Genomic DNA, 12,555 nt, shown 5'->3' with positions numbered 1-12,555 from the left:
GACTCATATGAGCAGGTTAGCAGTTCCTGTGCAAGGGAAAAGGTCTCTAAGTATGCATTCTCCATCACAGGGTCAGTTACCAGACATAGATGTTCAGGACTCTGAGGAACAGTTAGATACTGACTGAGAGTTCACGAGTCATCAATACCCCTATCTCTGGATCTTATGCACCCATAGAAACTGAAGGGTCTGTACCAAATGTATTCGAGGGAACATGTCACAGTTCAGGCAGAGTTTCACACATACCCTCAAAGTACAAGGAATATGTTTTGTTTTAAACTTACCTGTCAATTGTTAGTGTTTGGGAAAGGGAGATGTTGTGCCACTAAGTGTCTATAAAGATATTCAATCACACTTGGTAGCACCACGCAATGTTAAACACTTGCTGGTTCCATTGTGACGTGCAATTGAACCTCCGGATGGTATTAAGGTGACGTCATCGTATGCCTCGCATTCTTTCCCTGTCAGCTGTTCACCTGACAGCCGCGCTCTTTGCCGGCTGCTCGTGGGCCTTTTTAGTAATTAAATAAATACGTTTTAACATTACTAAAAATCTCCAGAGCTTATTACCCTCCGATACTTCAGGGAGCCCGCGTAATATCTGCAGGGTGCGTGTCCCTGCGCCTGGGAAACCCTGGGTCCCCAGTCGTTAGACTGGCAGTCGTAGGCAAGTCGGCGACCACTGTAGACTGAGTATCCTCGGAAGTTGTGACCGCCAAGCCGCAGACACTGAAGTGCAGCGCGAAGTCGCTGAGCAGATTGAGCCGTTTTGGAGGAAATGAAGGTCAGCTATGAAATACAGCATGCACTGCAATTGGTCCAAACTCTGAGGTGGGGGAAATTCAGTCATCAAACCCTCGTGCACAGGACAAGATTCGCAATAAAGAACGTATAGCTTTTTACACACTGCAGACTACACTTCCCAGCATGCACTTCGCGAGACTATTATGACGTTCTGTGCACGCCGCGCCGTGGTCGCCTTGGAGACGGCAGTATACAACCCGTGGTTCCCGGTGATGCTGATTTGGCCAGAGCCCGATCTGCCGAGCGCTGGGCACGAAAGCAACAGTGCGGGAGGAAAGGAAGGTGCGTGATTTGGGGCTAGTAGTAGGGAGGCCCTTTCTAAGCGTAAGTACAGTGACATCGAGGGAGGAAGGGTGAGTGTTTTAGGGTTCGTGGAGGGGTCATTTCTAAATCTAAGCAACTAGGGTAGAGGATGTGGCGTTACAGCCTCAGGAGCGGCCCGTGCAGGTAAGAGCTGTGAGCCCCAGAGCAGGCGACTTTGGAATTAGGGAATCAGGTTCCAGACAGGCTTGGCGTCGCCTCAACAACCTGTGATTCTGGTCAAATTACCGAATCTCCACGTGTCTAAGAAATCAATGTGACGTTGCCTAATGCAACTGGTGCGCATGTGAAGCACCACAATAACTTTTAATCAACTTCGCGCTATAGAGTGGAGGAGGAAGAAGGGCGTGTGTTTAGGGGTTTGTGGACCTTAGAAGGGTCGTTTCTAAAGCTATATAGAGTGAGTATGGACAAAGAAGATGAATGTTTTACCCTCGAGATGCTCAGATGCAGGATGTATTCCTGGGGTGGAAGCAGGCCCGGCTCAAGAAATTTTTATTTGGGTGGGCCAAGGGTGCTTTTGGGTGGGCCACTACCGGCCCAATTTGTCGCTTCTGGAGGTAGTCTACACGCCATAGATTACATCATATCCAGGGCACAAGTCCTAAAAAAAGAAGTGGGGGGGGACGCTGTCACCGGAAGTGACGTCACAACATTAAGTGACGTCACAAAAGGTGCAAGGGGTGGGAGCCGGGGGTGATTGGCACATGTGCCCTGGGCTGGGATACAATGAGGGGGCTTGTAGAAGCGAGCGAAGGGGTGAGGGGGATCTGCAGGAGGCGACGAGGAGAGGGCGCTGTTCTTGGATACAGTAAGAGGGGCTTGTACAAGCGAGCAATGGGATGGGGTGACAGGCACAGAGGAGGAACAGGGGGGCGTCGCGCGTTCCTTGCAGGGAGGCATCTACGGAAGACCCAGTGCGGCGTCAGACTGAGCTGCCCATGTCTGACACCTCCTCCCCGCTCAAAAGCGAAGGTGAGCAGCGTGCTGTGAGCTCCGATCTCGTCCCAGAGAGGCCAAAGGGTGAAGTCCAGCTGTTTAGCAGGGGGAACGGTATCCACCCGGTAAAATAAGTGGGGGGACGCCATCCACCCGCATGGTACCCCGACTCAAGCCCTGATCATATCTACTTGTAACCAGTCACCAAGATACAAGGATTGCTTCTGTGTGTATACAGAGCATGTGGGGAGTTATTTATTGGCGCCCCACCACTAACCTCGTTCTCTTTCCAACAGTGCCCCTCATCGTTCCATAGCCTCTCCCCTCATCACCTCCTCCTCACACTCCCTCACTACCACCCTCCAACAGTTCACTTCATCTCTCCGTAGCCCCCCATGACATATTCCTTGGATTCCCTCACTACCACCCTCCACCAGTGCCCCTCATAGCTCCATAGCCTCACCCCCTATTGACCTCCTACTCGGATTCCCTAATTGCCACCCTCAACCAGTGCCCCCCCTCGCTCCATAGCCTCTCCCCTTTTTGACCTCCTCCTCGGATTCCCTAATTGCCACCCTCCTCGAGTGCCCCTCATCGCTCCATAGCCTCTCCCCCTCATCACCTCCTCCTCAGACTTCCTCAGTACCACCCTCCAACAGTGCACTTCATCTCTCCGTAGCCCCCCCATGACATACGCCTTGGATTCCCTCACTGCCACCCTCCACCACTGCCCCTCATCGCTCCATAGCCTCTCCCCCATGACCTCCTCCTCGGATTCCCCAATTGCCACCCTCAACCAGTGCCCCCATTGCTCCATAGCCTCTCCCCTTTTTGACCTCCTCCTCGGATTCCCTAATTGCCACCCTCAACCAGTGCCCCCCAATGCTCCATAGCCTCTCCCCTTTTTGGCCTCCTCCTCGGATTCCCTAATTGCCACCCTCCTCCAGTGCCCCTCATCGCTCCATAGCCTCTCCCCCTCAACACCTCCTCCTCAGACTTCATCTTTCCGTAGCCCAGCATGACCTTCTCCTCGGTTTCCCTAATTGTCACCCTCCAACAGTGCCCTTCATCTCTCTGTAGCCCCTCTCTCTTATTCGATTTAATTTGTTGTATAGCGCTACTCATAGTGTAGGGTGTCACAGTACTTACATCATGCAGAGACAATGAATCATACAAGTATGTACATCAGTCTATAGGGAATGTCACATAAGCTAATGCGGATTGCAAGGTGTAGGTATTACTTGTCATCCATACTGGTGGGCAGCATGTTTTAAGATGGTTTGGTCTGGAGAAGCACAAACACAGGACTTAAAGCATACCCCAGTGGTTGCGTAGTTGGCTTTACTGATTAAAACCTATATCTGCCAAAACAAACTCTTTATAGCAACATTAGAGTAATGACAGACAGGGTAAATTCGAACTATATTGCAACACCAAAAAAGTTCTAATTATAACATTCAGGTGTGTATGCAGCTCTTTGATGTCAGTTCATAGGTCATTGTCCTATTTTAGGATTGTAACTTCTGTACTGCAAGTAACCCACTGAGCTATCCACATAAGTAGTTTATCTGCATTTAAAAATGAGGAACAGACAAAATATTGCTCTCCAGCAGGATCATTAATCACCAGAGTTATCTGGACATTTTAGTAGTTGTGTCTTGCATCCGTCATGATAATGATACAACGATATAAAATATACACAGCATACATGAAGTATTTGTCATGCTGGGCCCTCATAGATTTTTTAAAAAATAACTAATATACACACATCCTCGGAGCATACATCTAGCTGGGCCTTTGCAGATTAAAAAAAAACGGAACAATAGTCACACATTCTCTTAACTGCTCCCTTCAAACTCTGTGGCACAGCCCAATCTCATAAACAGCTGAAGGGGTCAGGAAAGCTGAATCTGGATCAACAGGCTCCTTTTATCCAGCGCTGAAATATCCACGCAGTAGGACAGTGCACACTGCCAAAGAGGATTTCTCCCCTTCGCCATGCCCCTGTATCTGTACATGCACAAGTGGGCGGGGACACAACCCACCTTCCTAAAAGGAGATGCGTGATTGGGGGTGCCTGTGAGAAAAAGCCCAAGCCCAATCTCTCAACTCCTAGAAAAAGAAGAAAAATAACGTTCAGATGAACGTTTTAATTGCCGTGGCCATTTGCTGTTGCCCCCCCTGACGTCAGGGCCACGGTTCATGTTTGGGTGGGCCAGGCTCATGTTTGGGTGGGCCTGGCCCACCCGGTCCACCCGCTAGAACCAGGCCTAGGTGGAAGCAAGGTGATCAACGAATCCCAAGGCCACCTAACCTTGATTCCGGCTCACGCCTTCTCTTCCACCACCACTCCTGCTTCTTTGCCGCGTTCTTGCGGGTTCATTTTCATTCATGAGTTCTTCCTTGACACTGTTTTCCTATCCCACGCTTCCTACCGCTTTCTTTCTCCCGTTTTTGCACTTCTCACTCATACTCAAAATGTGGTCATCAAAAATAGCTAAAATATTGAGTGCCAGTGACCACCACCTACACGCACAGGCACAAATTAAGCACTGTAGGAGTTGGCGAGTGAGAAGTGTTTTAGTCTTCGAAGGACGAATATCTGTTTCCAGTGAAAAACGTGCTGTTAGGGCTGCAGCTCCAAAGGTGAGGTTGGACAGGGCCGAACCGGACACCAAGATCTGCCCTAACAAAAATGCTCAGGCCAATCTCACTTTGCAAGAAGGTTTGAATAAAACGCGAGCATGCGTGGATCATGATAGACCATCCTGCTTTGAAAGAACATACTGGCCTGGCCTGCAACTTCCCGTTTAAATGTCAGTGCGGTAGAAGGGCCAGTCCAGCCTTGATGTTTGCTGAAAAAAGAGCTGAAGAAAAGGGATGCATAATTATTGTAGGAAACCACTTCTGTGCCTAGGTAATTATGTAGGACCACGTGTGTGTTTTGGGTTATTCGTATTCGGTTGCCTAAGATTCTTGGTGTTAACAGGAGCCCACTGGTCTATGCAGCAGTGTGCTGCTACTCAAAGCTAGGTTTTTAATTGTTTCTGCATTTGGAAGCTAAGTGCATATAGAACCTGGTAACACCTTCCAAAGCCTAGCTGTGTTATGTTATGTAATGTTAACCTGATTTGTAAAGCATGCAGCTACTCAGCAGAGTATCCTGGCACTCAGGCTAAGGGCTGCTTACTAAGAACCTAGATTGACTGTCTGTGGGTATTTAACATGTGTTTTATCTCCCTGTCTGAAGTTCTAAGACCAATCTTGGTAGCCATGATGAGGAGGTTATATTAAACCTACTTGAATCGACACCATTAGCAATGATACATCAAACCTTAACAAGCCCTTGATGCCAAGCAATGGACAACCATACATCTCAGTAAAATGAAAAAAAAACTGCACTCTTAGCACACAGTCCACACCATAATCTTCATATCTTTGAATGTGTGCTATCTTTACCATATTTCATATTCCCTACTGAAAGGGAAAGTGAAACGGAGTCACAGCTTCCTTGCTATGTAGATTACCACAGTGTACAAGAGATTTATTGTCAAGGTATTTTTAAAACGCTCTTCTACTGGAGTTTTGGGTGCCTTACGTCATTCACGTTGCTGGATATTCTATAACTTTTTCTCCTGCATCAGAACTTAAACATAGACTGTACTCTGATCCCTGCTGGACCTGGGCTACTTCCTGGCCACCTCTCGCTGCTCTTCGCCAAGCCTGGCGAGCCATTGTATATGTGCTGGTGCCAGATCTGCTCTCCTTGGTCTCACTCCCCTACATTGCTGTCCGGGGAACCGGACTGGAGCAGGCCAAGACATCCAAACTGTCTCCCAGTGGCACTGTCCTGATTACCCCAACACTTTTAAATAACTCAAAACGAACGTCCCTAATCCTGTCCATTAACCCGCCTGCAGGCCTAACCCAACCTATTTTAGTTGGGTACACCACATTGTTTGTTGGGAAATCTCATACTCACAAATGGTGGATCATGGGATTGACATGCCTATGTATAACTCAGAGCACATAATATTATGCACTGGCCAGTGGAGGGGAACTCAGGGTACGTGCTGGTACTGATTCGCTTATTTTGGGATATGTGGTGCAGATCATGGCATGGATTGGTCTGTGGGGCAGGTAGAGGCCATCGTGTTGTTGACTAGCCTGCTAGTGGGTGCCTGAGTCTTATTGGGCTATATTGACTGGCGTGCGCAAATTCATTATGTCCTAGTCTAGTGAATGATGTGAGCTGGCCATATTAAAGCAATGACTTTCACACAATGGTTAAGGAGCCGAACACATACCGTGGCAGGTTGACTCATTGAGTTAAACACTCATTGCTAACACCTGATGTTAAAATCCTGCATTTAAATCCCAGCGAGAACAGCTCAGCCCTCTGAGGTCAATGAGCTAACTAGCCATAATTGGGTAATGGTAGCATTCCAAAAATACAAATTATTCATTCATTCATTCATTCATTCACACAGCTTTATTCGATCATTGTGAACCGATCAATAAAGCAAAAGAATACATATCAAAAATATCCAGATCAATAAATATTCATTTATACATTAGTTAAAACATTATTAAACAAATTTTGCTGTGGTCCAATTAAAACCTTTATAGTCAGTTAAAATAGAAAAAACAGTTCATAATATGGTTACAGGGTGCTTCTAGAAACTATGCCCACCCTTTTCCTCTTCCTGAGGCAGGCACATAGATATGAGACAACACAGAAACAGATGAATGGGTCACGTAGGGCTTTTAAAAAATACATTGCGACCCGACATTGCCTACAATTATGATGCCTCAGAATTGCCTATATAAACAATTTCCTTTCCTCTGAATATTTTTGACAAAATAGTAGGATATGTAGATCTGTCTGCGCCGCAAGGTTGTTACAGGGGCAGCGATCGAGATCTGCTAGCCTATATTTCTTTTGTGGATATCCCAGGAGTCACGGGATCATGTTTAACCCCTTGTCTGCTTCGAAGGTTCCGCGCCAGTGCGGAACATTCGAAGAAACTGGTAGGGCCGCGTCGGCCAACGGACGTGCGCAGCACTACCGAGGTAGTGCTCGCGACGACCGTTGGCCGACGGCAGCAGCCAATGGGTCCCTTGCTCATTTTGCTCACTTTGCCACTGGATTCCAGCAAGCCTGGCTGAAGACGGCTGGAATGCCAGAAACCGGTCCTAGGAAGCTTGATTCCGGTCCAGGGAAGGCATGGCTTGGCAGTTCGGGCTGGACTGTTCTCATGAGGCACAGGGTCAGACTGATTTGCATATGGCCATGTCTGAACTGGGGTGGCCTAATATAGTGGGGTGGCCTAATATAGTGGACAGAGCACATTGGTTGATCAGGCCTTTGCTATGACCTCGAGACAGAGCCTGTACATTCCTCTGATAACCGGTTTCTACTAGCATGCAGAGTTCAGAAAACAAGTGAAAGCAAAACATAACTTCTCACCTAGAAAGGCTCAGAAGATGGAGACCGCTCAGAAAATGGAGTCGCTAAAGCATAGGCCACTACTCCTGCAAAGAGACAAAATTAGTATGCAAGATGGTATAATATTATGCCACGGCCAATAGGCAAGCCCTGCCATTAAGCAAGATAAAGTCAGAAACAGAAAGGTACATAATCAAACCCTACTTTGTAGTGTGGCAGGCCTACACATCACCATGTTATGTGACAGTATAAATTGCAAAGCAAGATGACATGAGAGCATGTCAAAGGCAATAGTCAGCATTGCTGTTTAGCAAGACAAAGTTTGAAACAGACCTACACATCACTATATTAGGCCAAAATATACTAAGATGATAGTGGGCAATGGTCATAATCGAGCCATTTATTCATAAAATAGCTCAATCACTACAGGGACCCACATATCACAATCAATTTGGAAGAGGTCAATCACAACACCGTCCGGCCCTGGTGCCTTACCGCAGATACAGGATTTTAGTGGCCTTCGGAGCTCGGGTGTAGTAAAGACTAGTCCTTCCTGCGGAGTTTGTGTGAATGGAGGAGGGGTTAACCTAAAGATCTCTTCGAAATGTCTCACCCAAGATTCTTCATTTACGTGATCATCTAGAATGGGGTCTTTAATGTCTTTAAAATAAGGAGCATTTACAACTTACCAGAAAGCTTTGCTAATGCCCGTGCTGGCTGCTAGTTCAAGATCATCCTACGCCTGTGTTTTTAAGTCAATCTCTCACACCCTCCTGGCTATTTTATATTCTAAGCATAGTGAACGGATCTTGGGGTAGCCCCTGGGGAGATTTTTTAAAGCGTTCATAAGATCTGTTTTGGCTTTAGTGCAGGCTGAGTCGAACCACCCCTTTTTTGCTACAGAATTTGATGACTTTGCTCGCTTAATTGCTATTTTTATTTTTGCCAGAAGGGCAGTGAATTTGTTGACCATGTCTGCGGGGGTTAGGTCTTCTCCCAGGCATTCTATAATATCTTTCTTTATGTGTGCCAGAATTTTGGGGACAACTTTGATTTTATTACCACTGTCCATTTCAGTTGGTGACCATTTTTTCTGGCCAGGTTCACATCCGCAAGAACCAGATTATGTTCTTTGGGTGTTATTTGGGTGTAGGAAGGATATTTAGCTGAGTCATTAGGATGGCACGGTCACTATGGGGTGAAAACCTAATGCTCTTAAGGTCTACCTTCTGTAGCAGATGTCCCAACACTAAAACAAAATTGATGGTGGTTTCCTGAGTGCCTCTTCTAAAAGTTGACCCTTGCCCTTTTTCATTAGACTCGCTTAATATAAACAAATTCCACTGGGATAACAAGTTGTTTAAGGCCTCTCCATACCCATTGTGCGAGAAATGCAGGAGGGGATTACCGTCTGCCGTTTCTACACTACAGACTCTAGTCCCAGTAAGTTTACATAGATGAGTATTGAAATCCCCTTCCCATATGAGATTCACGGTTCCCCTTTTCTTCCCTTTGAACAGTTTGTCAATCTCCACCACTAAGGCATCCACTACAGCCCTAGAGTTTCTCCCAAATTCATTGGTCTAGAAGTTGACAAGAGTACAAATATTCTGTTTCCTAATGTCCAACTCTAGTATCTAGAAATGGGTGTGTAGCGGCCCGACTTGTCTAACTTGGAGTGGTAGGGTATTTGAAATTATCGTAAATAGACCCCCCTTTTGCCCTTCATGATGCTGCAGGCACAGCTGGGGAGTGGAAGGAACAAAACCCTGTAAAAAAGGGAGGGTCTATTGCCCAAGTTTCCTGAAATAAGACTAACTTTATATCCTGCCACTCATTCAGCCAATGTTGGTTAATTAATTTGGAGGCTAAGCCTGACACATTCCACAGTACCATGTTTGCTCTGGAGCCCTTGATTATATGCGAGGGGGGTGGGGGGTGCTGCCCAAGTCCCTGAGTTCCTTGCGCCAGAGTTACATCTACAGGGACCACTTCAAAAGCTGTTGGATCAAGTAGAGGTGCCCGTAAGCTGTTTTATGCTATGGCAGTGATGGGAGATTTGATGGATGATTGGGATGGTGACAGGCTTAGTCAATCACAATCCTCCATGTTAGACAGGGCAGCAAATCAATTTTGTAGACTAATCCCAGAATTTATGTTGGGACCCCCGTTCCAGTCAGTTTGAGCCCTCCCCCTGGGATCATCCTGGCCAGCATAAAAGTATTACAACGCTAGGGGTATTATCTGGGTGTTCCTTAATACAGGAATATGTAGGTTAGCCAGGAGGGAGGCACTTGCGTGCGAGTTATTAAAATTGAATACCACACAATCTCCATTATAATGTTTACTTTGTCCACCTACCCAACCAACTCTCCTGGCCATAATCAATTCATGAGCCAACACTTTCTTCCCCCGACTGGTCACGTTAACAATATTCAGTAACCAATGTAGACATTCGTCCATTAACTGCCCAGTAGTTTCACTCTGATTTTCACGGAGAAGAGGGACGTTTGCCAGAACCAGGACCAATGGGGCAGCGGCAGGTGGAAGATGAAGGATATGATGCCTAAAAGTCTGTTGCGCTCCAACATTTTGATCTTGGCTTCTTTCCTTATGTGCAACTCTCATTTTTGCCTTCTGGGATAATAACGGCTGGGAAGTGATGGCTCTTTCCTTCAAGCCTAAAAGGCTTTGCGTGGCCCCAATTGGATTGACATTTTGGAGAGTGTTGGAGTCTTGCATTAGATGACTATCAAGGCCTCCAGATGGTAAACACGATACTAGTGGTTGCTTCCAATTTACCACTAGAGGAGTGTCCCAAATTTCTCTTGATGGTTTTTGAGTTATGGATATTAATTGTTGGGGGGCGTGGATGGCAGGCATTCTGGCAAGTAGAGTCAGATTCTGCGATTCCAACTCCTCCAAGCGGAACTCGATTTGGGTGAGTTTGTCAAGAATAGGAGCCAATACCTAATTTATTTTTCCTATAATCCCCAGCCTGGCTTCTATGCCACTAGAGTCCAGAGGTAACAAAGAGTTTACTTGCTCCGGTAACGATATTACCTTTGGGTTCGTGGCATTGGCCTTCGTTTTGGCAGGTTTAAGTTTCGGAGCACGAGTGGACTTGTTTTTTTTGGGTATTACACCATTTATGGCCCGATCGCCCTGGTTCGTTTGGCGGGTGGCAGCGGTGAGGAATAATTCAGTGGGGAGAAAATCTGGGGGAGGAATCTAGGCCCCTTCCTGGGTCATGTTCTGTAATATGATTTGCAGGAAGACAGCCACTCTTATCTAATAACAGGGCTGTTGGAGTTACAGTAATTGGCAACGTTTTAAGTGGTAAGGTAACAGACTCGGGAGGAGGTGTCGGGGATAGACTCAGTCTTAGTGAGGCAGATCCAAAGAAAGATGTCTTTTGGTCAACTCTATCTCATGGGAGAGGACACTTGCCGCTCTTACTAGGAAGGAGCCCAATGTTGCTCTGACCCTCCCTCCGGACTTCTCTTTGCAGCCCTTTCCTTTCATGACATCAGACCTTAATAAAAAGGGATACAACTTATATAGGATTCGGTTAAATTCTGAATGCCCTCTTGACATACATTCAGCTTTTTAGACGACTGCAATGCAAACATGAAAGAATAATTATAAGAAAGCCAGACTCCTCTTTTCACTTAGATTTACAAATATTGGCTTTGTTTCACAGATAAAAGTAGTTCCTTCTGTCTTTCATTTAAGGATGTTATTACCACATGAGCAAAATCCTCACCTCTTTCCTGCCTGAGTATAACAGTCAACAAGTGGGAAGTTATATTTAAACATCTGTGTTTCAATCATGTTTAAGTTTTAAAAAAAAGTTTTTGTTGAAATCTGCATTTAATAATCAAGCGGTACATTATGTGTCTAATCCACATTACGTAGAAACATAGTGGCCAAGGTATCATTCCAGTCGCCCTGGCTGTAGTGGATTTGGCCAGTACAACCCACTTTGTGTTTCGTGCAAGATCTGGGGCCGTATAACGCATTGTCGTTGTTTGCACCGGGCGCACTGTTAGAACTGGCTATTTCTGGTTGGCTAAGGCTGACACCAAAGCCAGGCAGAAACCACCATTCTAGTCAGGGCAAGGGAGTCACACGCCAAGATAACCCCTGCTCACCCCCTTGGTAGCTTGGCACGAGCAGACAGGCTTTTCCCGGAGGCAATGTGTAAAGCATTTGCGCATGCACACAACAGCAACAACACCCTAGGCACACCACAAAAGGAACTCCACACAAGGTTATATAAAAATAACTTTTGTATTGTAAAAACACATCAGATAGTAATCACACAATATACATTGTGCCAACTGGCACGGGCAATATTCACAAGGGATTATTTACAGGACAGGGCCACATGGGCCACTGTCAGAATCAACACTTTTAGAAATAGCACTTCTAGAACATAAAATATAGGATATAAAATCACTGTAGCACAAAATAGCAAATATAGCACACAACCAGTAACCACTGGTAACAGGTAAGTACCACCTACGCAACCCTAACCCCCTTAGGAGAATGTCACGCAGGGAACCAGGACCTCACTAGGACCACCTGTACTAGAAAGCACAACCAACTAAGTATCACAATACAATTAGGGGTATCAGCAAGAACACATTACACAGGATGCATCAAAACATTCAGAGGTGTAGGGAAGGAAAACACATGATGCATAAAACATACATTCAGCAGTGTAAGAACAAGGCACATGATGCATCAAAAACACATTCAGAGGTGCAGGGAAGGAAGACACATGATGCATAAACCAACACATTCAGAGGTGTAAGAACAAAGAAGACACATGATGCATAAAAACATTCAGAGGTGCCAGAACACAACTCAATAGCGCAAAAACACATGATGCATGAAAACACATTCAGAGGTGTAATAAAACCACACAATTGCGCAAAACTTACATAAGCCACCACCTGTGGCAGTCCCTAGGCCAGCTGGCCTTCTTGGGGCTAGGACGCCCTGTGCCCCAATGTCAGGGGCCTAAACGTGGCAGC

General features: G+C 46.2%; 1 protein-coding gene across 2 annotated transcripts in view; it reads left to right on the top strand.

Annotated features, from left to right (window-relative positions):
- Window positions 1-1,011: 1,011 nt before the first annotated feature.
- DRC7 (dynein regulatory complex subunit 7) overlaps window positions 1,012-12,555 on the top strand; it is a 193,886-nt gene continuing 182,342 nt past the window's right edge. The window contains exon 1 of one of the 2 annotated variants that reach the window (XM_086945007.1): window positions 1,012-1,086. The gene's annotated coding sequence lies outside the window, so the exon portion shown is untranslated. The remainder of the gene's footprint in view (window positions 1,087-12,555) is intronic. The other variant, XM_086945008.1, reaches the window with a different exon arrangement.

This window comes from Lissotriton vulgaris, chromosome 12 (genome assembly GCF_964263255.1).
Source record: "Lissotriton vulgaris chromosome 12, aLisVul1.2, whole genome shotgun sequence".
Taxonomy (NCBI): Eukaryota; Metazoa; Chordata; class Amphibia; order Caudata; family Salamandridae; genus Lissotriton; species Lissotriton vulgaris.
This window is presented reverse-complemented; position numbering and strand designations above follow the sequence as displayed.